At 50.6% G+C, this 24,643-nt stretch overlaps 1 protein-coding gene across 1 annotated transcript in view; it reads left to right on the forward strand.

Moving 5' to 3' along the window:
- Window positions 1-18,638: 18,638 nt before the first annotated feature.
- LOC147664882 (uncharacterized) overlaps window positions 18,639-24,643 on the forward strand; it is a 52,322-nt gene continuing 46,317 nt past the window's right edge. The window contains exon 1 of the mRNA XM_086949923.1: window positions 18,639-18,771. The gene's annotated coding sequence lies outside the window, so the exon portion shown is untranslated. The remainder of the gene's footprint in view (window positions 18,772-24,643) is intronic.

Raw genomic sequence — 24,643 nt, forward strand, 5'->3', positions numbered from 1 at the left:
CCTTTAGGAGGAGTGTGGGGGGGCCGGATAGCCGGTCAACTATCCGGCCTGTGGCGGTAAGGTCATGATCGGTGAGCAGTAATTTCAAGGTCCCTAGAGGGGGGCGCCACCCACTATGGATAGGAGCGCCCGGGGGGAGGCGGCCATTGGCCCCTCCCACGGGGAGGCGGCACCCACAAAGGATGGGTCGCCTAAGGGGAGACGGCCATAGGCCCCTTCCAGGGGAGGAGGCGGCTATATGCCCCTCCTACTAATTTCCCGGGGGCCGGATATCCGCGACGGCGGATAGAGAGTGTGGGGATGGGGGGGAGTCCACGCTGTCCTTCCTACAGATACCTCACACAGGAGCTCGGACAACCTTTAAGACGGCGTCGAGCGGAAAGGGGGGCCCCCACCAAGACAAGGGAAATTACAGTTGGCAATGAGGGTACAGTCCTCTGCGCATGCGCCACTCACACCGTGAGGGCGAGAGTTTTGGTAGTAGGGATCTGACACCAGTTAAGACCTTGCCGTTGGCCCTTAATGCTAGGATGTACAATTTTAATTTAGAATGTATGCATTTGCAGGATGTTAGACTCGGCTAAGAAACCTCTGTATTAGAGATCTGTTAAGGTTAGCCAAAGAACATCGAAATGTAATAAATGTAAAATTGTACATGATTATGAAACTTTTATTTAATGTTTTAAATTTTGTTTCATATTTTAATAAATACGGCCGGGAGGGTGACTCCCTCCCGCCTTCCAAAAGTTCAAGACTGCGTCCGACTTCCCATCCTTTGGAGATTGTGTTGGGAGGGGGTGACGGGCATCCCGGCCATATGAGGAGAGCCGAAGTAAATGAATAAACACAACCAGGTATGCCTTGACAAGCAGTGAGTGCCTTTTCTCTTAGGTCTGTGCAAATACAGAGTTTTACAAATTATTTTTTTGCAAATTGCAGGCTCTAACTTATAATACCGAAAAGGAACATTGACATATCAGAGGGAATAAAGATTTGATCCCGAAAGGTATGTCACAAAAACTTGTGCCCCGTTAAATAATAGCAGTGAAGTCAGAAAAGTGATAACACCTTCATTTTGCTTGTAGATATACAGCTAAGAATTCCAGTCAAAACTATATTCTTCCTGAGGACCGGCAGCAGCTGGTGTACAGGTAAGAGTAGTGACGTTGAACCTGCATAGAAGGTAGCAAATTAGCTCGAGACTAAGAAGCTAAAACTAGCTTTGTTTTATACACCTTGCAGATACGTTCTTGAAAGACAGAGCCCTGATGAGAATCCTTTGAGTGGACGCACCGGATTCGAAACGCGTTGGCATAAAAAGAGATCAGATAGTAATCCGTTGATAGACCAAAGAAATTCACATTTGGTCTATGGTTGTAAAATGAACTGTGAACTTGATTAATTTGTTTCTATTAATTTTTTCTGACTTTTAGCAATGGTCTATTGAAAATCTCTGATTTATATCAACCAAAACTCTGGCCTTTTGTAAAATATATGTGTATATATATCAAAGCGATCTAGCATGTATATACAATTAGTTGTTTGTATGTCTAAAAATGTTTTGTGTTGTGAATAATTGTCTTTTGATGTGATTTCAAAAAAAACGAAAAAGTGTCCTTCTCATACATAAAATTGAGAATTTGATAACAATAAAAAGTAAAAGGGTAAAAGTTGAATACCCAGATAAACCTTGAAGTTTTCTCTTGGTTTCTTCCTCAAAAGAAGAGGATTAAAATTAAGTGTGTGGTTGGCACATTGTTTTTTACAAAGGATACCTAGATTCAGCACTGGTACATTTCCTAGAAACAGGTAAGTAATTACGTTTCGGTTATTCGCACGATTTTTAAAGAATATTTTCAGTTTTCAAAACTCCACACTTGTAAACTTTTTGGAGCAGTACATTGAAATGAATGGGCTTCTACAATGCATTGCAGGTAAGTTACTTTTCGCGTTACTTTTCTAACTCCATGCTGGGTACCTAGATTCAGCACTGGGACATTCCCTAGAAAATGGTAAGTAAACACGTTTTGGCTATTTGTGCGATTTAAAACAATATTTTTAGGTTTCAAAACTCCACACTTTTGGAGAAAAAGTGTCCATGTTATCCTATGGAGGGAAAACAGGTTAACGATTCTCAGGTAGGTAATCAACTGTGGGAGTTAGGGTTCTAGGGTTAGACTCAGGGGTCCACCAGGGTCAGTAATGCACTGTTGTTGCACCCTCAGCGGCACTAGGACGGCTGGGTGCAGAGTGTTGAGACCCAATGTTATCCTATGGAGGATAGGGGGGCTCCGGTTGGTGGCGGCTGGCAAAGAGGCCACGGGATTGTGGGAGCAAAAGCTCCTATGGTTTCACTCAAAGCAAGTTGGGGACCAAAGGTATACCCTCAGCTGCACGAGGGCGGCCGGGCGCAGGGGGCTGTTTTGAGGTCGTGTGCCCTGTTGATTTCAATGGTGATTCTCCTGACAAAGAAAAACCGCAGGCTTGTGGACGAGGATCTCCCAGGAGCGACCACCACTTTGAGTGGTAAGTTGGGATGTTGAGGGTTGGTTAGGCACCGCTGGATTGGGCACATAAGGCCGTGGGCGTCAGGTGTAGGGGTGCGTTTGGACGTCGGATTTTCTTACCAGCTTTGGTCACGGTAGGGGGGGTCCTCTGGATTGAGGCTGCAGGCATCGTCTGGAGGCTTGAGGCAGGTCAGGGGTCGGCGGATCTCGGGTCAGGATCACCGGAGGGACCATCTTGTAGTGTTTTTCCACTCGAGCTCGGGCTGGGTTCGGTGGGTGCGGAGTGGGCTGGATTCTCAGTTTCTGGCTGGCACCAGAAGCTGCAGTTTAAACACGTTCTGTGTTCACAGGAGACACATTCTTGAAAGTGAAGCCAGGCAGGTCCTTCGGGGTTTGTGAGGATGCTGGCTGCTGGTATGCCGGGGTTTCCCAAGAGAAGGGATGACAGGCCTGTAGGGCTGGGGCCAAGTCAGTGGGCGGCATACTTTTGTGAGCTCTGCACGGCTTCTCGTCCTTCTCTTCTTTTCTTGTTGTTGCTGAATCTGAGGAATGAAGGTTCAGGCTGCCCCTGAATACTAAATTATGGGGTGTTATAGGTAGGTAAAGTGCAGGGACCAATGGGTCCTTTCCCTGGTGTGGGTACACCCTCTATTCTGCCACTCTCCAGTGGGAGGGAGGCAGGAGCCTGTCCCTGGTTGGCTGGGTCCCCCCCATCCTCAAGATGGCGGGGACTCAAAGTTGTGCTTCGCCTCGCCTCCCCCACCTTAGGGGTGGAGTTGCCATTCTGGGGGAGGAGGCTTGACACCTCGTCCCAGGATGTGCATTGTTTCAGGCCCCCGAGAGCAGCAAGCTCTCGATGCAGGAGTCCAGAAACATGTCTGGTGGTGGCAGCCTAAGCAGCCACTCAGTCAGGTCACTAGGAGTTGGTCGAGTTTCAGGGGCACCTCTAAGATGCCCTCTGTTGTGCATTTTACATTAAATCCCACACTGGCATCAGTGTGGGTTTAATGTGCTGAGAAGTTTGATACCAAACTTCCCAGTCTTCAGTGTAGCCATTATGGTGCTGTGGAGTTCGTAATGACAAACTCACAGGACCATATAATCTTAATGCACTTACAGTGCCCAGGAATAGACTTGGGCACTGTAGGGATACAGGGCTCATGCACCTGTACCCTTACCACTGGCATACGGCACCCAGCTAGAGGGGTGACTGATGTATGCCAGGGCAGGTGTTTGTGGGCATGGCACACAAGGATGTGCCATGTCGACTCTTCACTTTGTTCGGCACCAAGATATGCAGCCTGCCAAGGCAGTGTGTGAGTGTCAGGGTACAGGGCCTCTAAGGGTGGCACAATAAGTGCTGCAGCCCTTAGTGGCCCTCTCTGGTCACAGTGCCCTTGGTACCTGTGGTACCATTTACCATGGGCTGACATGTGGCCAGAGATGTCAATTGGGTTAGTTTTGGGGAATGAACACAGGCCCTGGGAACCTGATTGGCAGGGACCCAGGGCACACCAAAAAAAAAGTGCATCAGTAGTCTGGCAAAAAGTGGGGGGTTACTACAACAGAAACCCACTGTTCGAGGCATATGAGCTGCAGAATTCACACTCTGTGCATAGATCACCATCTGGTGTTGGGTTTGAATGCTTGCACCTTGTTATCTTGGAAGAAGTATTTTGTAGTCACATGATAGGTGATTCCTCCCTTGGACGATAGTGCGCATGAGCATCGACTCCATCCTCAGATTGTTTTTTTCCGTCATCGGGTTTGGATGTAATTTCTGAGCTCCGGTTCGGTACCATATCTCCAAACCTTTTCAACCATCATAAATACTCGACGGTGTTGTTTCTCGATCGTGTGATCTTCGATGCGCTCCTCACATATCGCATTCCGGTCGTCGACGCGGGCCGCTGGGCCTATCAATGCCATTCGGGCCTACGGCTCATGGAAAGGACTCTGGTTAAAAAATGCCCCCAGTGTGGAGCTAAATTCCCACACAGTGACCACCACAAGGTCTATAACCTGGGTCTCTCGACAGAGCACAACGAGAATAATTGCCAGACCTGCGCCTCCTTTTGATCCAAAAAGACCATCCGTGATCGCCCAGGTTGTGTGGGGGGGGGGGGGGGGGGGCTTCCGATGGTGGGGGGCCTCCAGGTGTCGTTCCAGGCGTCTGGGCCCATGATGAGTACTCCTGTTGTGTTTGTGTTTAGTTGTAGCCAGCTGTTTTTCATACATTTGGCAACGCTTCCATGCCTTCTCGAAAGTTGTGTTTGGCGGTATTGGGTTTGTTGGATAGGGAGAGGATGAGTTGGGTGTCGTCTGCTTACGACACAATGTTGAGTCCGTAGGTTCTGACGATTGGGGCGTGTGGAGCCATGTAGACTTTGAAGAGCGTAGGGCTGAGGGAGGACCCCTGGAGGACTCCGCAAGTGTAGGGTCTGAGGGGAAAGGGGGGAGTCTGACCCACTGCGTTCTGCCGGAGAGGGAGGAGCGTATCAAGTCGAGGGCCTTGTCTTGGATCCCTGCGTCGTGGAGTCTGCGTATTAGGGCACGGTGAGAGACTGTGTCGAACACCGCTGAGAGGTCGAGAAGGATGAGGGCTGCTGTTTCTCCTTTGTCCAGTAAGGTACGGATGTCGTCAGTTGCGGCAAGGAGGGCGGTTTCCGTACTGTGTTTTTTTCTGAAGCCGGATTGTGAGTAGTCGAGGATGTTTGTTCTCTTCGATGAATGTGGCGAGTTGGCTGTTGATGGCTATCTCAATGACTTTAGCTGGTAACGGGAGCAGGGAGATGGGTCTGTAGTTTTTGAGGTCGGTGGGGTCCGCTGAGGATTTCTTCAGGAGGGGGTTGATCTTAGCGTTTTTCAAGTCGCCGGGGAACGAGGCTTTTGCCAGGGAGCGGTTGATGGTGTGGCAGAGCATGGGTCCGATGGTGTCGGCGGCTCTGTTGAAAATGTGGTGGATACAGGGGTCCGTGGGGACCCCGGAGTGGATTGACTTAATCGTCTCTATCTCAACTACAACTCAGTTGGCTTGGTCTCTGCAGTCTAGCCAGGCTAGGAGTTTTCCAGCCTTGTCTCCTATGTCGTAAATGCTGCTAAGTGTGGCTCTATGTTGAGTCGTGGCTGCGTCAGTGGCTAAGTCGGTATATTCCTTGATTTTAAGGCGCAAAGCCAGTTGTACCTCTTCCTAATTTTGCACCTAAAGTTTCCCCTCTAACTGCAATATCTCACCTATCAACCTTCTCCTTTCATGATCCCGTAATTTGAGCCAGGGCCTCCCCCTGAATTACCACCTTTTAGGCCTCCCAAAGTGTCCTACAGATCCCTCATTCTCTTAGTAATAAAAAATCGGAGTTGTTAGATTTGGGGGTCTCTAGTTGGCACAGGTAGGTACTTGTGATAAGTAGGGACCCTCTCCTCTAGTCAGGATAAAGGGGGATTACACTTCTAAAATAACCCCTGCTCACCCCCTTGGCAGCTTGGCACAAGCAGTCGAGGCTTATTTCAGAGGCGTTGTAAGTTAAGCAGTTGTGACCACATACAGTAACTCAGTGACAACACTACAAATGGACACCACACATGTTTTATATAAAAAATAAGTAGGTTTTATATAGAGTTACCACAAGACCATAAACGACAGAAATACACACTATGATTACTTTAAGGTGGTAGATTTAAGCTTAGCTCAGTTCAGTTCTTAGATGCGACACTCTGCGTCAATGTACCTTAAGTTGCGTTGCGCTTCCACGACAAGCAATGTCGCAGCGATGGGAATGTGGCAAAGTTCAGATACAAAGAAATAAAGACGTGAAGATCTTCCAGATGCGGCACGCTTCTCGGGGATGCGAGAAGTTCTCAGTTTGATGCATGGGCTACAGCGGCGACATCCAAGATGCGACAGCAGCAGTTCCAGCGGCGACGCTCTTCTCCCACGATGCGTGAAGCTTTCGCTCGATGCGACAACTATAGCGGCGACATCCAAGATGCGACGGCAGCAGCTCTGATGGCGGCGTGCTTCTCGGGGATGCGAGGTGCTCTTGATCGATGCGGTGCAATGCGACAGTTCCAGCAGCGACACCCTCCTTCGGAGTTGTGACGGCAGGCATAGCGACGGCGACACGCTGCGACCTCGTTGCGAGATTCTTCTCCTGATGCGGTGCAGTGCGACAACTACAGCAGCGACACCCTCCTTCGGAGGTGCGACGGCAGCGATGGCGACACGCTTCCTCTTCATTCTGCACGCTTCTCTCCGATGCGGTGCAGTGCGACAGTTCCAGCGGCGACACCCTCCTTCGGAGTTGCGACGGCAGGCACAGCGACGGTGACACGCTTCTTCTCGTTGAGTCGCGCTTCCAGCTTTGCCTCACACAGTTCCTCAGAAGGCCCAAAACAGCAGCAGGCACTTCCACAAGAACTCTGGGGAGCTGGGGGGTGAAGTCTGTTGTCCCTGATACTTCAGCAGGAGGCAAGCTCTTTTCGAAGCCCTTGGAGATCCTTCACAAGTTGAAAGCAAAGTACACAAAGTTCCTTTCTCCTTCCTTTGGCAATAAGGCAACCACTGCAGGCCAATCCCCCAAGCAACACTTCAGCTTGGGAATAGTCTCTCATCAGTTTCTTCAGGTTCCTCTCCTCAGTAAAGGTTTCTTCTTGTAGTCCAAAATGATCTAATTTCATGGGATCTGGGTCCCAATATTTATACCCCAAAATCCTGTGTTTTCTGAGGGGAGAGGTACCTTTGCCCAGTCCAAACCAGTTCTGAAGTACTCTGTTTACCAGACTTCTCCTTTCCTTTCACAGTGCATGGCAGAGACATCAGACACCCTACAGAAGGGCAACTCCTCCCTCCCATCTAGATGCAGATCTCTTTATTCACCACTGGGTGACTCAGCCTGTCTCTTGGAATTCCCCAGCCCTGTCACTCACAAAACCAGACAAAGGAATACACAACCTAGCAGAGGCAGGTTTGAATGGTTAGACAAGCAAATACCTACTTCCTAAAAGTGATATTTGCAAACACAGAATATTACAATAAACTTCACTAAAATATGTATTTTATTATTCTGAGTTGAGGCATAGTAAACTCGAATTTCTACCATGTTCTCTGAGCCTGTTAGGATTATAAAATGTAACAATTCTAAAAGCCCATTCTGGCCTATGGAGAACAGGTAGCCTTGCAATAGTGAAAAACGAAAATGCCTGTAATTCACTATTAGGACATGCCACACACATCAGGGCTTGTCCTACCTTATACTTACAATGCACCCTGCCCATGGGCCTACCATAGGGGTGACTGATATGAAGAAAAGGGAAGGTTTAGGGACTGGGAAGTGGGTGCACTTACCCAGTCAGCATGACAGTACCAGACTGCACGCAGGCTCTGCAATGGCAGACCGTAGACACATTTTACAAGGCTGCTTCTGTGGGTGGCACAACCAGTGCTGCAAGCCCACCAGCAGCATTTGGATTTACACGCCCTGGGCACACTCAATGCACTAGACTAGGGTCTGACAAGTAAACCAAATATCCAAACATGGAATCACTGATTAATACATCAATTTACAATAGGGAACACTTGCACTGTGGCACTGGACAGCAGTGGCACAGTGCCCAAAGCATCTAACACAAGCACAAATACATGAGGCAACAGCAAAAATGGAAGGGAGACCCACGCCAATGGTGCCAGGTCTAACAGGAGTCACTCGTGATATTGCCCCTTATTTGGGGAACCTTAAGATACCAAGGATTAATCAGGGCCGTTCTGCCCGTAGTGGGCTTTCCCCCCTCCTGTTCGGCACCAAATGGGCGAGAGATCTGAAATAGCCCTGGCTAAATGATGTATTTCATTAATACATTAATACTATCCGTCTGGTGTGCCATCGTTAATATATAGTCAATCTGGGACATGCTATGTTGTGCCCCTGAGTAGAAAGTGTACTGCTGTTCCACAGGATGTAGTCTCCTCCAAACGTCCACCAGGCCCAGTGCCCCCAGGAAGCTATTGTTCTGCATTTGTGAGGGAGGCAGGACCTTTTGGGGCCAGCGATCAGGGAGTCAGAGACAATGGAGTTAAAGTCGCCTCCGATCAGTAGTCTGCCCTCCCGCAACTCCAGAAGGAGACTCCCAAGGTCTGCAAATGCTTGGACGTGCAAACCCTGCGGCACATAGACAGAAACCAGGTTAATATTTCGCCCCTCCCATGTCCCTGAGGTCGCTAAAAACCTGCCTAGGCTATCTGTCCGAATATGATCAATCGTCATGGGAAAGGATTTCCGCATCATTATTCCCACTCCCCTAGAGTCAGACCCAAATGCGGAATACCACCAGCTTAAATCCCCACCTCGGGATTGCTTTGCAGGCATTTCCGAGCAAGTGCGTTTCCTGTAATAAAATCACGTCGTAGAAAGGCTCTTTGAAAATTGGGCCCCTTGCTTACTGTGCCACTGGATTCAAGCTAGCCTGGCTGAAGAAGGGTGACATACCCTGAAACTGGTCCTAGGATGCTTGTTTCTGGTCCAGCGAGGACCTGGCCTGGCAGTTCGGTCTGGACAGTTCCCATGGGGCACAGGGTCAAGACTGATTTGCATATGCCTGGGTCCAAACTGGGGTGGCCTAGTGGGCAAAAGAACGATGGAGTTAACCCAGATCTTTTGACTGGGGGAGAATCTTTGCATTGTCAGCATTTCGTCCATCATATGTTTGCTGTAACACTTTTCGCCCTAAGTGGGATGGGTATGCCCGGACGGGGGCCCCTTGCTCACTGTGCCTCTGGATTCAAGCTAGCCTGGCTGAAGAAGGGTGACATACCCTGAAACTGGTCCCAGGATGCTTGTTTCCGGTCCAGAGAGGACCTGGCCTGGCAGTTCGGTCTGGACAGTTCCCATGGGGCACAGGGTCAAGACTGATTTGCATATGGCTGGGTCCAACCTGGGGTGGCCTCGTGAGCAAAAGAATGATGGGTTTAACCCAGATCTTTTGACTGGGGGAGAATATTTGCATTGTCAGCATTCCGTCCATTTGTTTGCTGTAACGCTTTATAAATTGGAGAACTACTCCCCTCTTGATCTTTTCCCCCAGTCCGTTCACATTCCAAGACAGCAACTTGAGCCCTTGCTTGACAGTAACCGTCATTGTCTGGGGTGTAATTCTGTGGACGCGAGAGGAGCTCCCCGTCTGCCCCACTGGTATACACTGTGCCCACTACACAACCCACCCTGTTGTACATCAGTGCATCGTTGCTAAGCATGCCAAGTAAAATGTCAATGGTATCACCTATTTTATCGTCCCTGTCTATAACATAACTTAACTGAATTAAAATTCCCTTCCCCACCTCCCGGCATGAGAATGTGGTGATCTCTTGTTAGCCCTCAGGTTATGTCTTGCGACAGAGAGTCTATGTGCACAGGATCCCACCCCCTTGAACATGTACAACGTATCCCCCCTCCCTGCATGGCGGATCTGGAACCTCCCGACACCCCAAACTTGCAGAGTGTCTATCGCCCACCCCCTAGAACTTTGAGGTGCAGGTGGTCAACCAGTCACCCATTCAGACACTAAAGGCAAGTGTTGGAGCTATCAATCAATATACCCATAATTACATCATTATATAACGAATTTGCAGTCTCTCAACAGTGGATCATTCACTAGATCGTGGTCTGGCTGCGGGTATGTTCACTGAGAGGATCTGATCACTGCCCATCCCCAAAGAAGTCTGGTTTTGGGGCCTTCACATTTACAGCAGTGTATACAGACCAGTTCTCAATCGTCTCCTGTTGCTGCTTCACTTTCACCCAGTGGGGAACTATCCTCTGGATCTCTCTGTGCCTTCTCTCATCCATTTTGTTGGTTTTGGTTTCCTTTTTGCCCTGCCAGGCACCAGCCGTCCAGCCAGCCCCAAGCCTCTTCGGGAGTGCCGAAGAACCAAACCTTCCCTTCTGATCCACTCTCAATTTGGCCCAAAAAAGTATTACGTATTTAACATTCTTGTCTCGTAGCGACCCTTGACCCTTGACCCTGGTTTTCAGGCCAGGTCGCTCCCCCACCGTGTTAGCACGCTGTGCTAGTGCTGTGTCTCTGTGCCCCTGTGCCTCGCTGCTGCCGTCGGTTCGATCCCTGGTGGTCCAGTGGGCGGAAGCTTTGCTTCTTTTTCTGCATCCACTGCCGATTGTACTGGTTTTTTTTCCACTGTGTTCCCCTTTTCGCGTTCTGTGCCCTATTGACTGTACGGTGTCCACTGTGTCTTCTGTACTCCCTTAGCGCCCTGTGCCCCGTTGCGTTTTGTTTCATTTTGTTTTCCCTTCCATGTTCTGTGCCACTGTAGCTTCCCCTTACTCCCGCCGCTGCGTCCCCCGTGGCCCTGCCCCCAGATTGGTCCCTGCTCCCCCTCCCAGCTGCTCCTCCCTCCGACTTGGCCATTTATGGCGGAGTCCACGCGTACGCGCAGCGATCACGTGCAGCGGGCGTGCCGTTTGTGCGCCGAAGGCGTGCCAAAGGCAGGCCCGTCTACGCGCATCCGTGCCTGGACCGCGCCCAGCACCAGGACCTGTGGCCCTCGACGATGCCAGCACACCCGACTGAACTACAACGCCGCCACCCTCCACGCACTCAACACCGGTCGAACCCCCGCCTGGCACCGAGCCACCCCAAAACGCACCCACGGACTCTTCACCTGCCAAGCCTGCAAATTCACCTGCCTCCGAACCTGCACCGCACCGTCCAGGCCAGACACCAGCAACAATCACCTCAAGTGCATCCTGCTCAACACCCGCTCCGTCCAAAGGCACGCCGTCTAACTCTGGAACCTCCTCGACAAAACATCACCAGACGTCACCTTCCTCACAGAAACCTGGATGAACGCCTCCTCAGCCCCCGACATCGCCATAGCCATCCCGGATGGCTACAAGATCACCCAGAGGGACCACATCAACCAAACCGGAGGAGGCATTGCCATCGTCCACAGAAACACCATCCGCATCACGACCAACTCCGACGACACCCTCACCGCCGCCGAGCACCTTCACTTCCAGATACACACCGACCCCAAGACCACCCTCAGAGGCACCCTCATCTACAGACCCCTGGGACCACGCACACAATTCAGCGAAGCCATCGCAGACTTCATCAGCCCGCACCCCCTCACCTCCTCAGACTACATCCTCCTAGGGGACCTCAACTTCCACCTGGAAAACAACAACGACAACAACACCACCACCCTGCTGGACAACCTCGCCATCCTCGGACTCAAGCAACTGGTGAACACCCCCACCCACTATGCCGGCCACACACTTGACCCCGTCTTCTCCTCCAGCAACCACATCTCCTTCAGCCACGCCACCGGACTACACTGGACAGATCACAGCTGCGTCCATTTCAACTTTAGGAGAACCACGACCCACCACCACCCGCAACAGGTTCCCCGAAGAAGCTGGAGCAAGATCCCCGCCGACCAGCTCACCACCTCCCTCAGCCAGAACCCTCCCACCAACACGGCGGACCCCAACGAAGCAGCCCGCAACCTCACACAGTGACTCACCAACTGCGCCAATGACCTTGCACCACTGAAGAATCCTCCCAGCAGACTCGGTAGCAAGAAAGCCTCATGGTTAACCAACGACCCCAAAAACTCCAAGAAATCCTGCCGTACCCTCGAGAAAGCCTGGCTCCATGACCAGTCAACAGAAAACATGACAGCCCTCAGGAACGCCATCCGCAAACACCACCAGCTGATCCGAACCACCAAAAGGACAACATTCCGAGAACGACTAGACAACAACACCCACAACAGCAAGGAACTCTTCAGCATCGTTAAAGAGCTCTCCAACCCCAGCGCCTGCAACAACGACATCACAACCTCACAAGACCTCTGCGACTCACTCGCCTCGTTCTTCCACCGCAAGATCGCCGACATACACAACAGCTTCGGCGCACAGACTACGCATCCAACCACCGAACCAGCACCCCCCACCGCCACCCTCTGCACCTGGATCTCGGTCAACACTGAAGACACCACCCGCACGATGAACACCATCCACTCCGGCTCCCAAACCGACCCCTGTCCACACCACATCTTTAACAAAGCCGACTCCATCATCGCACCCCAACTCCGGGACATCATTAACAGCTCCTTCGCATCCACCACCTTCCCAGAGAGCTGGAAACATGCAGAGCTCAGCGCCCTCCTGAAGAAACCCACTGCGGACCCCACGGACCTCAAGAACTTCCGCCCCATCTCGCTCCTCCCTTTTCCTGCCAAAGTCATCGAGAAGACCGCCAACAAACAACTCTCCGCCTTCCTCGAGACAAACGGATCCCTCGACCCCTCGCAGTCCGGTTTCCGAGCTAACCACAGCACCGAGACTGCCCTCATCGTAACTACCGACGACATCAGGTCCCTGCTCGACAACGGGGAAACAGCTGCCCACATCCTCCTGGACCTCTCGGCTGCCTTCGACACCGTATGCCACCGCACACTAATACAGCGCCTCAGCAATACTGGAATCCAAGGGAAGGCCCTGGAGTGGATCATCTCATTCCTCTCCGGAAGAACCCAGAGAGTCCGCCTCCCCCCTTCCTATCCTATGCCACCGAAATCATCTGCGGCGTTCCTCAAGGATCCTCGCTCAGCCCCACCTTTTTCAACATCTACATGAGTCCCCTCGCAGCCATCGCACGCCAACACAACCTAAACATCATCTCCTACGCTGACGACACCCAGCTAATCCTCTGCCTCACCAATGACCCCACCACCGCTAGCCTCCAGGAAGGAATGAAAGACGTCGCAGAATGGATGAAGCTCAGCCGTCTGAAACTGAACTCAGACAAGACGGAAGTCCTCATCCTGGGACCATCCCCCTCTGCCTGGGACGATTCCTGGTGGCCTCCTGCACTGGGCACCGCCCCAAGCCCACTGACCATGCATGCAACCTGGGCTTCACCCTGGACTCCTCCCTCACGATGACCAAACAAGTCAACACCGTCTCGTCATCTTGTTTCAACACCCTACGCATGCTCCGAAAGATCTTCCGGTGGATCCCCACCGAAACCAGGAAGACGGTCACCCAGGCCCTCGTCACCAGCCGACTAGACTACGGGAACACCCTCTACGCTGGAACGACAGCCAAACTACAGAAAAGACTCCAGCGCATACAAAACGCCACTGCACAACTCATCCTGGACATCCCCCGTCACAGCCACATCACTGCGTATCTGAGAGACCTGCACTGGCTCCCCGTCAGCAAGAGGATCACGTTCAGACTCCTCACCCACGCACACAAGGCTCGCCACGACATGGGCCCCAAATACCTCAACAGCCGCCTCATGTTCTACGCACCCACCCGCCTGCTCCGATCCGCCAGCCTCTCCCTCGCCACCGTCCCACGCTTTCGCAGAGCCACCACCGGAGGAAGATCCTTCTCCTACCTGGCGGCCAAGACATGGAACTCCCTCCCCACCCACCTACGGCTGACCCAGGACCACCTCTCCTTCAGGAAACTACTCAAGACCTGGCTGTTTGAGCAGTAGCGGCTCCCCCCTGCCCTCCCCCCAGCGCCTTGAGACCCTAGCGGGTGAATAGCGCGCTCTACAAATGTTGTTGATTGATTGATTGATTCTTTACTTCTATAAAACTGCATCTCTGTCGTTGCACTCTGAGGGTGAAGTCCGAGAAGAAAGTCACCTTCCTATTCAGAAATTCAATTGAGGGTGCTGCAGGAGCTGTCTTCAGGATGATGTCTCTATCTCTATTGTTAAATATTCTTGCAAATATAGGTCTCGGGGGGGGGGGGCCACAGTTTTTGGTCTGCCCCCGGGCACCCTGTGTGCTCTCTCGACCATGAATAATTTTGACAGTCTTGTTGGTTTCAGGTAGGTAGTGACTAGGTTCTCAACAAACATGTCCGTAGATGGTTCCTCTGCTCTTTCCAGGACCCCCAGTATGTGGACATTATTACGCTGTGAGCGTCCCTCATACACGTCCAGTTGCGCCTCCAACCTCACACTCAGGGTCTGGAGGTCGTCCACCCTCCGCTGCAGGGCGGTCGTATCGGTAACAAGAGAGCACTCTGTTGATTCCATGTCCTTAAGTCTGGAATTCATGGAACGCATGTCTGCCCTGATAAAGGAGACCTCTGATGACACCTAATCCTGGTCAATCCTGGACTCCAACGATGTCCTGACCGTCGTTATGGCTGTAAGGATATCCTGCAGTGTTGGTTCTTCTGACCCCTCCGCTGACTGCTGCTTCTCAGTTGAGGCTTCACTACCCTTGTGGGTGGGGCCGGTGCCCTTGTCCCAGGCATATTTTTTCAGTTTAGCCTGCACGGAGGCCTGAGAGTTATGACACCGGCCGTGACCAGGCCTCGCAAGACCAAATGTAAATAAAGAAAGGCAGTCAGACAATTCCTCTGTGGCGCATTGTACTAATCTGTTGACTGGTACCCTCCCTTTAGTGTTGTCCGTGGTTCAGTTGAAGTATTTATTTCTGCCCGTGTGTCCAAGTAAGTATATTGGTACCGGAGGGTGTGCAGGTGCAGGATTCCCGGCGGGGTCGTAGGCGTTCTCCTAAATCTCTGGCAAGCACGCCAGCCACAGGACAGGTTAGTCCAGTGTCTATGCCCACCTCTCCCTGCCGCTCACAGATCAAATAGGCCCAATCTCCCTCACTGTGCTGTCTTCAAAGGGCTTACGTCTGCTGTTGCCTTTGGCGGGCAGTAGTGGCGAGGCCAGGCAGCAGGAGACTCTCACCTTTGCAACTGCCTCTACGACTCACCGGTGTCCAGATCCCCTTGCTGAGTCAGGATAATCACCGTTCTCATTGCGCTGGGTTTCGGTGGACGCAGGGCTTCTGGATAGGTCCGAATCTGCAATGGCCACCTCCCGTACCTCCTGGGATGGCCTCTACTGCAGTCTGAAGGATCACGCCACCTCTGCTACGGGAGAAGCCCACAGGGTGCACCGGCCTCGCACTATTTTCTGATACGCCGGCCCGGGAGTTTAAGCCAGACCCAGTGCCAGGATTTTGCGTCCCCCACACTCCAGCAGGCAGGCCTCAACAATGGCGGACTCCACCCTTGCCTCCACTTTTGGGCTGAGCAGTCTCGGGCCACTCACGTTCTTGGCACCCCGCCGGGCGATGTCGCGGCTTCTCCAACGTCTCACCGGAGCCTATAGGCGCTCCGCTCAGATGCTCCAGTAAGTGGATTAGCTGCAGGCTCCACTTGTCTCACAGGATTTCCACGCTGGTGGAATGAGTGCGAATGTAGACCAGGGTCTGCGCGCCCCTCCCCCACCATCGAAGCGACTGCCACAGGCTGCACACGTCATCGAGTCTATCTCGGCCAATTCGCACATAAACCGGCAATGCCGCGAATCAAAAGACTCATGCTGGATTCATGTGCTTTTGAATCTGTGACTTATCCCTCTTCATGCACAGATAATTAAGCAGAGAGTCACCAGAACGGTTATGCTCGGACGGAGCCATCTCAAGGTGCGGCCATGCTTCTCGGTGGTAGGCCACGCCCCGGCTTATAGGTTTTAAGTATAGTGACCTCAGAAGTAAGAAAATGTATATCTGTCGGAAGTGGTGCTAGCACCAGCTTACACAGTCTGCAATCGCAGGCCTGTAGTCACAGTTTGAGTGGGCTGTCATGGTTGTCATAGTACATACTGCAGCTCATGGGAGACCCTTGGTGTACCTACGCCCTGGGTATCTCAGTGCTATATACTAGGGAAAATAGGGGTACACCAGTAGCGAATTGTGGCAGTGCAGAAGTACTTGCCTTGATCGAATTAGGGAAGAGACACAGTGGCTGGGGTCCTGATTAGCAGGATCCAAGTCTGACTAGGCAAAAACTCACTGACACCAGGCAAAAATTGGGCATAACATGCTAGAAGGATTGTTCTTTCCTACACTGATGCACTGTGCTTTGCATTGCTTTACCACCATTTACTTCCTGTATAACATGTCTGGTCAGAGGGCTGTCTTTTCCCTGAAGCTGGTCGCCAATTCTTGCAAAGTGAATGCTCTGACAGGTTTTTCTCGAAGGTAAATCTTTATTGCAGCATTGCTGTGGGCAAGCCACTGAAAGCTCGAGCCACGCTCGAGCTTGAAGCCTGTCTCTGGTTCAGGTTCAGGTCCTGTTATAACCTCGAGCCTATAACAGGTCGAGCTTTCAAGTGGCCTCTGCCTGCCACCCTCGTACTACCCAGGGTGTGACGTAACATCAGACCTGCTGACTGTGGAAGTGGGGGAACCAGATTCGAGTCTCCGCATCGGCTTAACAGCCTGTGATTCTGGCCAATCACTTTTCCTCCCTGTGGCAACAAACCATGCGTAAGTAAGAAATCCTTGCTGAAGCTCAGCATAGTTTCAGATTGAACCATAGTACTGAAATGGCTCTGGAGGTCGCATCAGAAGAGATCGGAACTATCTTGGATAATGATGCAAAGGAGGTTATGGTTCTCCGCGGTCTGTCTGCGGCCTTCAATACAGTGAGTCATTCATGGTGTCCTCATCAATTGTTTGGTCCAAATTGGGATTCACGGACCAGCTCTGGACCTTTGTCTCTTTTCTTTCCAACAGGGAATAGTTTGTTTGTCTTGGGGATTTCAGGTCAATCTTTCTCGTTACTGCAAGCAAGGGAAAAAGCAGACCGGGAATTCACAGCTGCATCACTGCCGGAACTAGTCACTTCAATAAATTCGGAAAGGGGTGCTGCCCACCTCAATGGACAGCTGCCTATGGACCATCCAATAAAAGATAGATGTACACACGATTGTTGAGAAGTAACACATATATCTCATTTAAAACAGTCATAATACATATTCCACATTTAGATGGTACTCATATTTCTTCATTGCTGAAATCAATGTTGAGCTGTATTTTATGTTTGTTCAGAAGCGTTTCTCCTAACAAGGCTTCATCAGGGCAAATAAATATAATATATGTCAAATGGAACGTGGTAAGAAGAGTAATTCTTCAGAATAGGTAGTAGTAGTCGACAGTATCCTCATCATATTAACAAATGTCACTCATAATTTTACTGAAATTATGAAAATGTCACACATAGCAATCTGAAACCTTGGCAGCTCTGGTTTGTCAAATATAAAGAATCACCTCCAGGAACAGGAACACTAGAAGACGCTGCTCAGCCTCATTTCAGCAGCTGTGTCTACATTACACACATTGAATGAAATACAAGTCCTCATTTCAGTTCACTCCTGAATATCATGTCTGTTCCTTTGCAGAAGTTTAAACATTAAAAACATTGCTGGTATTTCACTGAGGGAGGGAGCAGAGCTGGCATGAGGGGCTGAATCTGAGGCTCCTCAAGAGCACACCATGCAAGGGTGAGGCCTGTCCTTGGACTGTCAGTGTCTTAAACACCCATGTCTGTGTGTTTACAGGAGCCAATGCTTGTTTGCCATAACACTCATGTCTGTGTCTTTGCAGGTGCCAATGCTTGTTTCCCGTATGAGACCCCTCCCCATGTCTGTGTCTTTGCAGGTGCCAATGCTTGTTTCCCACAACACCCATGTCTGTGTCTTTGCAGGCGCCAATGCTTGTTTCCCATAACACCCATGTCTGTGTCTTTGTAGGTGCCAATGCTTGTTTCCCGTATGAGACCCCTCCCCATGTCTGCGTTTTTGCAGGTTTTCCCATAACACCCATGTCTGTGTCTTTGCAGGCGCCAATGCTTGTTTCCCATAACAACCATGTCTGTCTTTGCAGGCGCCAATGCTTGTTTCCCATAACACCCATGTCTTTGTCTTTACAGGAGCCAATGCCTGTTTCCCATAAAACACATGTCTGTGTCTTTGCAGGCTCCAATGCTTGTTTCCCATAACACTCATGTCTGTGTCTTTGCAGGCGGCAATGCTTGTTTCCCATAACACCCATGTATGTGTCTTTGCAGGCGCCAATGCTTGTTTCCCATAACATCCATGTCTGTGTATTTGCAGGTGCCAATGCTTGTTTCCCGTATGAGACCCTGTCATAGACTGTGAGTTTCTCAGAAGAACCCACGTCTGTGTCATTGCAGGCGCCAATGCTTGTTTCCCTGCTGGAAGCGGCGGTTCCGTCCGCGGACACCAGAGGGCGCTCCTCGCCTGCTGATGAAACCAGCCGAGCTACACAATGGATGAAAGCAGAAGGGTTTCCTCTTCTGGGTCAGCGGCGGGAGAGACAGCACCAGCAGCGATGGTGACATCAGTTCCTGTCTCTCCTTGTGTGTGCAGCCTGGAGCAGAGGAGGAAGGAGCCCTGTCTGGTGAGCAGTGACCTTCATCTACAGACCCCCACAGACCCCAGATCTGCACCCCTCAACCCCAGATCTCGCCCTGCCCCTCCTCAGACCACAGATCTGCCCCCTCAACCCCAGATCTGCCCCTGCCCCCATCAGACCCCAGATCTGCCCCCCTCAGTCCCCAGATCTGCCCCCCTCAAAACCAGATCTGCCCCTGACCCCCCAGACCCCAGATCTGCCACCCTCATACCCCAGAACCCCTCCTCAGACCACAGATCTGCCCCTGCCCCCCTCAGACACCAGATCTGCCCCCTCATACCCCAGAACCCCTCCTCAGACCCCAGATCTGCCCCTGCCCCTCTTCAGACCCCAGATCTACCCCTGCCCCCACTCACACCCCAGATCTGCCCCCGATCAACCTCCCAGGAGGAGGAGAGAGTCTGGACACGCCAGCACAGGTTTCCGCTCAGGTACCCATGGCAAATTTGGCACCCTCTTATTTCTAACATCCTGGGGATTGTAAAGGTACCCAGGGTTTTTGGATTCCCCTGGAGGGGACCCAGAAAATAGGCAAAATATAGCAAAATGTTTACATTTTCTGAAAAAATAGGGAAAAAGTGCTCCAGAGAAAACTGTTTTTTTCCTATAAATGACATCATCGAACATTTGCTGTGCTAAGGTCACCATCTTCCCAGCTTGTAGGGACAAAAACTATTTTTTACAAAAGTTTTAGCCCATTTTGCCTATTTTTTGTGCTCTCAACTTTCTTCCAGTTTTTGGTGGAATCCACTGTGAAACCCAGGGGGGATCCAGGAAAGTTGCAGATTTCTGAAAGGAGACAAAACTCAGAATTCAGAAAGGGGTCATATGTGTAGCTCCCTCAAGATGACTGTTGAAATAACAAAATATTGAAAATGAGTACGACATAAATGCCGTTTGTGACAACGTTTTCATCTGTAAATTTCTGTCACACTGGCCAATTTACAAAACTGTTATTTTTACATCTCTAAACTTGAGGGTGCCCATACTAGAATATGATTCAGAGGACGAGTCTGGCTGGGATGTTCTGGTCGGTCTGGAGTTTGTGTAGCAGGGTTTTGTTGATTCCGGCATCGAGGGCATTGGCCTAGTCCAGTCTGCTCGTTATGAGTGCATGGGTGACGGTCTTTCTGCATTCGGTGAGGATCCACTTTAAGGTCCTGCAGAGGATGTGGAGGGAGTTGAAGCAGGTGGAGACGAGGGTGTTGATCTGGCGGGTCAAGGCTTGCTGTCTATGACGATCCTGAGATTCTTGGCATGGGTGGTGAGGGTAGATGTTCGTCCTGTCTTTAGTAGCCACCAGGTGGAGTCCCACGCTGATGTGCTTTTCCCGAAGATCACGGTTTAAGTCCGTCAGTATTTTAGACAGTTGATCTTCATCCAGTGGGCAATTCCAGTCACACAGGAATAAAACTTCATCCGGGTACTGGGCGTCTTGACCATGAGAGACAGTTGTGTGTCAGTGTAGGAGAGAACGTTGATGTTATGAGAGTGGATGATTCTAGCTAAAGGGATCATGTATTCATTGAAGAGGGTCGGGCTTCGCGAAGATCTGTGTGGACAAAGTCACCGGCATGAAATGTGTACGGTGACAGGATAACTGACTTGGTTCTTCCAATCAGGAAGCAGCAGATCCATCGGAGTGTGTCTCGTTGGATTCTGATATCCTGGAGGCGTTGGATAAGGATGGGATGGGAGACTGTCTCAAACTCTACAGAGAGGACCAGGAGAATGAGATCACCATGTCTCTTCTGTCCAGAGTCATGCAGATGTCATCCATGGCGGGGATGTGGACAGTTTCCAAGCTGTGATTGGGGCTCAACCAGACTGAGTGGTTTTGAGGAGATGGTGGTCCTTGAGGTATTCAACAAAGTGTCTGTTGACCATTTTCTCCAAGACGTAAACCGGGAATGGTCGCAGGGAGATCGGCCTGTGGTTGGCGAGCGTTTAAGGGTGTTGAGGGGGTTCCTCAGTAGTGGGAGGACAGTCGTGTCTTTCACTCAAGCAGTTCTTCCTCGGGGTCTGTAGTAAGATCGAGAGATCCACCCCTAGGCACCACCAACTGTTGTATTAGCGCAGAGTATTGGAGTGGCCAGGCGAGGGAAAGGGGTTTAGGGGATAGGAACTGCGAGGAGCTAGATTTCAAAAAGAGCATACATAATATTCAGATGGAACCTAAGTTTTGAGTTCCGCATAAAACATCCCCCGCTTTTGAAGGATTAGGTTTTTTTTTTACCCTGTTTGGTGAACTTAGAACTCTTTCTATATATATATTCTGCTTTTTTGAAGGTTTCTGTTTTTATACTGGCTCTCTTAAAATTAGGCTGCAAGATAAGGGGGATCAGGTGAAGTCACTTGTTCAACGCCTTAGCTACACCCGATTCTAGACACTGCTACAAGGATACATTCCGTAAAGAGTTTCATTAAATATTTCTCTTCTTCAATAGTTCAGTGCCCCAGGTTAAGTCATCTGGCTGCGAAAGAAAGTTACACGAACTGAACAATAATATTCATGAATCATGTTCTTTATTCTTCAGCCAAACGGTTATGTCTCTACGGAGCTGCCTTCCCTGGAACTGTTTCAACTAATAATGGTCTTTAGTAGTAGCGCAAGACATCAGGTTACATTTAGTCTATTCCTTCGAACTAAACTATGATGAGGTTTGCAACGCTAAAAAGTTCGGCCGACTCAGCCCTTACCAGGGGTTTCACTCTCTCCCAAGTGGAGGCTGGATCTCTGGCAGGGTGGGCGTACTCACCACCAAAGCGCTCAGCTGAAGAAACCCTGGCCAACAAACTTTGTCAACAAAACTGAGTGATCCAGTTTATCGCGGGAGCTCAGGAAAGAAGGGGTTACTTCGATCATTTCCTGGAATAGTAATCAGACGGTTCTGAACAGGCACCATTTTATACACGAACCCCATACAGCATGGTCACTCAGCATGGTCACTCAGCATGGCCACTCAGCATGGCCACTCAGCATGGCCACCCAGCATGGCCACCCAGCAAGGCCACTCAGCATGGCCACCCAGCATGGTCACCCAGCATGGCCACCCAGCATGGCCATCCAGCATGGTCAGCAATTGCTGCTTTTGGGAATTGCAGTGCAGATGCGCGATCGTTCTCTGGAACTTAATAATTGGCAATATTAGTCCCAGTGCAGGGGCTCCACGTCAGTCAGGGAGTGGAGAGGATGGTCACCCCTCCCTTTCCCAACTCGTCATAGGGGGTGGATTCATCCCTGTGACGAGTTGTGAAAGGGTGGGGTAGAGGCTGCAGGCAAACAGAAAGCTGGGAGCTTGAGTCTGCTCACTTTGTGTTCCGGACTTTGAAGACACACTGCGCAGACTCGAGGCATCGGCTTCCCACGCGTCTAATGATGACTGGAGCTCGTGGGAGAAGAGTGCCATCATTCATTTGCAGCTCCGATGCCTGTGTTTCACTGGCAGCCAGGAGGTGAGGAGCAGACACGGTGGTCGCACTGCAGCGGCCTGTCCGCATCCCCTACAAGCTGCCCTTCCTTGCCCTGGCCTGATCCAAAGGTGACTCCTGCACTAAGGACGCAGCGTCTGCGCCGGCTCTCCGCAGCTCCTCAGGATGATATCAGCTGCTTGTAGGTTTATTCTTGTCTTCATTTAGAGGTGCAGTCCATCCTGCAGGGTACTCCGTTCTCTCACTGCCTTCTCTGCAAAGCTTGGGGAATATTTAAAGTAAGAGGGGCCCTTTGTGCAAGGCCGCAGTGGTCTCTTCCATGCCTGTGTGTATTTACATTTGTATAAAAATGTTTGTAGGAAACTTATCAAAGTAGTGAGTAGCAACCTTTTACTCATGACTGCTGACCGGGGCAAATGTTCACCGCTAATGTTAAATGAAAGCACGGCAGAGAGTCCTAAAGACAGAGCAGCAGCAGTGGTCTTAGTGTGTAGATTATTCCTCTGTGTCGACACCTGCTGGGAAAATTCATATTTAACTCACAATCACATAGTGCTTTAAATTAAATAAATACACTTCCAGAACATGTAAGGGGCTACCAAGTTCTACATAGATATTATTACGCATTACACCAAAGTAGTTTTTTGGGTCTCGCGTACGCAGCACGCATAGGAGGAGACCTTTAGTTATCAATTTCCTTTTTCTGCCAAAAATGTGCATGCTTCGCATTGCTTTCAATGGCAACGTGTGCACATTTGGTGATTCCCTTGTGGGAGCGAGCTTTGAAACCATCTCTTTGTAATTAGCAGATGGTTCGTGCTCGCTCCCGCAAGGGAAACAGGTGCAGGCCCCTTCCTCTCTCCCCTGCCCCTGCTGCCTCCTCCTGTCCTCTTGATTTTTTTACTTTTACTGCGATGCGTGCGCGCTTGTTTTTAAATGCAGTAAAAACAGAAAACAGTTAACTTTTAATAGTTGATGTTCTACCCTTCCCTAAGGACCCAAAGTGAGTGAGCAAGTGTATCAACTAAATTGTCTTGTGTTCCCTGTGGCTTCTACAGCTCACAGTGTGTGTTGCCCAAGTTGTATGAATGTGAGGGCAGGCTAGTTGTGTGGGATGGAGGCTTGAGGATGGGTTGGGAGGGTCTGGGCTTGCCAGATGAGTTGTTTTTGAACTGTTTGTGGTGTCATGGAGTTCTTATATCCTGGCTGTGTGCTTGGAAGCTGTGGTGAGGGGGTTCTCCTGGCCTCTAACAGAAACTTATGCAGGCCTTTGATCCCAGGCCTGGCCGCCAGGGTGCTGGCCGAGTTGCTTTTAAAGTGGCTGCTGCAGTGAAATTTTTTAAAGCAACCAGCTATTTCAGTTATTGCACATGGGATGGATGCATCCGGTGTTCTGCTGGCAGTTTTAGGCACCAGAATATGCCATTCAGACACACAACGCTTAATCGAACTCATCATTTCCTGTGATATAGCATGCTGTCGTCCTACAGCTGGTGAGCTGTGTAACCAGAATTGACTGAAGAAGACACAACAGTCGGTGCCTGCACCAGTGATCATTATAACTAATTGTTCCATGCATATCATGATAGAAATGTAAGTAAGGTGATGTGAAGGAACTGTCCCCATGTCGCGGTCCTCAGACGGCTCTGCCAGCGTGTTTACCTAGCAGGCTGTGGGCAGGTGAGTGCCAAGGCACTCTTTTCGTGTGTGTAAGGTGAGCATCTAAAGATATAGCACCTAAACTAAAACATGGTGGATATTGGCTAAAACACAGAAACAATCTACATTGTTGAAAGAATAGGCATGGGGGGGTTATTCGTCCCTAGATTGGGCAAATGGATGCCAAGTGCGTCCGGTTCAGAGGGCCCTGAAGCATGTTTGTATGTCCACGCAGCTGTGGCAATAGAAATGGGTGAGGTGTTTAACCCGCTGTGATGTATCCATGTAGGTGCGTTGTGGCAGTAGTAACGGGTGAGGTGTTTAACCCGCTGTGATGTATCCATGCAGGTGCGTTGTGGCAGTAGTAACAGGTGAGGTGTTTAACCTGCTGTGATGTATCCATGCAAGTGCGTTGTGGCAGTAGTAACAGGTGAGGTGTTTAACCCGCTGTGATGTACCCAGGCAGCTGCGTTGTGGCAGTAGTAACGGGTGAAGTGTTTAACCCGCTGTGATGTATCCATGCAGCTGCGTTGTGGCAGTAGTAACGGGTGAGGTGTTTAACCTGGAGTGATGTATCCATGCAGCTGCGTTGTGGCAGTAGTAACGGGTGAGGTGTTTAACCTGCTGTGATGTATCCATGCAGCTGCGTTGTGGCAGTAGTAACGGTTGAGGTGTTTAATCAGCTGTGATGTATCCATGCAGGTGCATTGTGGCAGTAGTAACGGTGAGGTGTTTAACCTGCTGTGATGTATCCATGCAGGTGCGT

The sequence above is a fragment of the Lissotriton vulgaris genome, unplaced genomic scaffold, assembly GCF_964263255.1.
Source record: "Lissotriton vulgaris unplaced genomic scaffold, aLisVul1.2 SCAFFOLD_690, whole genome shotgun sequence".
Taxonomy (NCBI): domain Eukaryota; kingdom Metazoa; phylum Chordata; class Amphibia; order Caudata; family Salamandridae; genus Lissotriton; species Lissotriton vulgaris.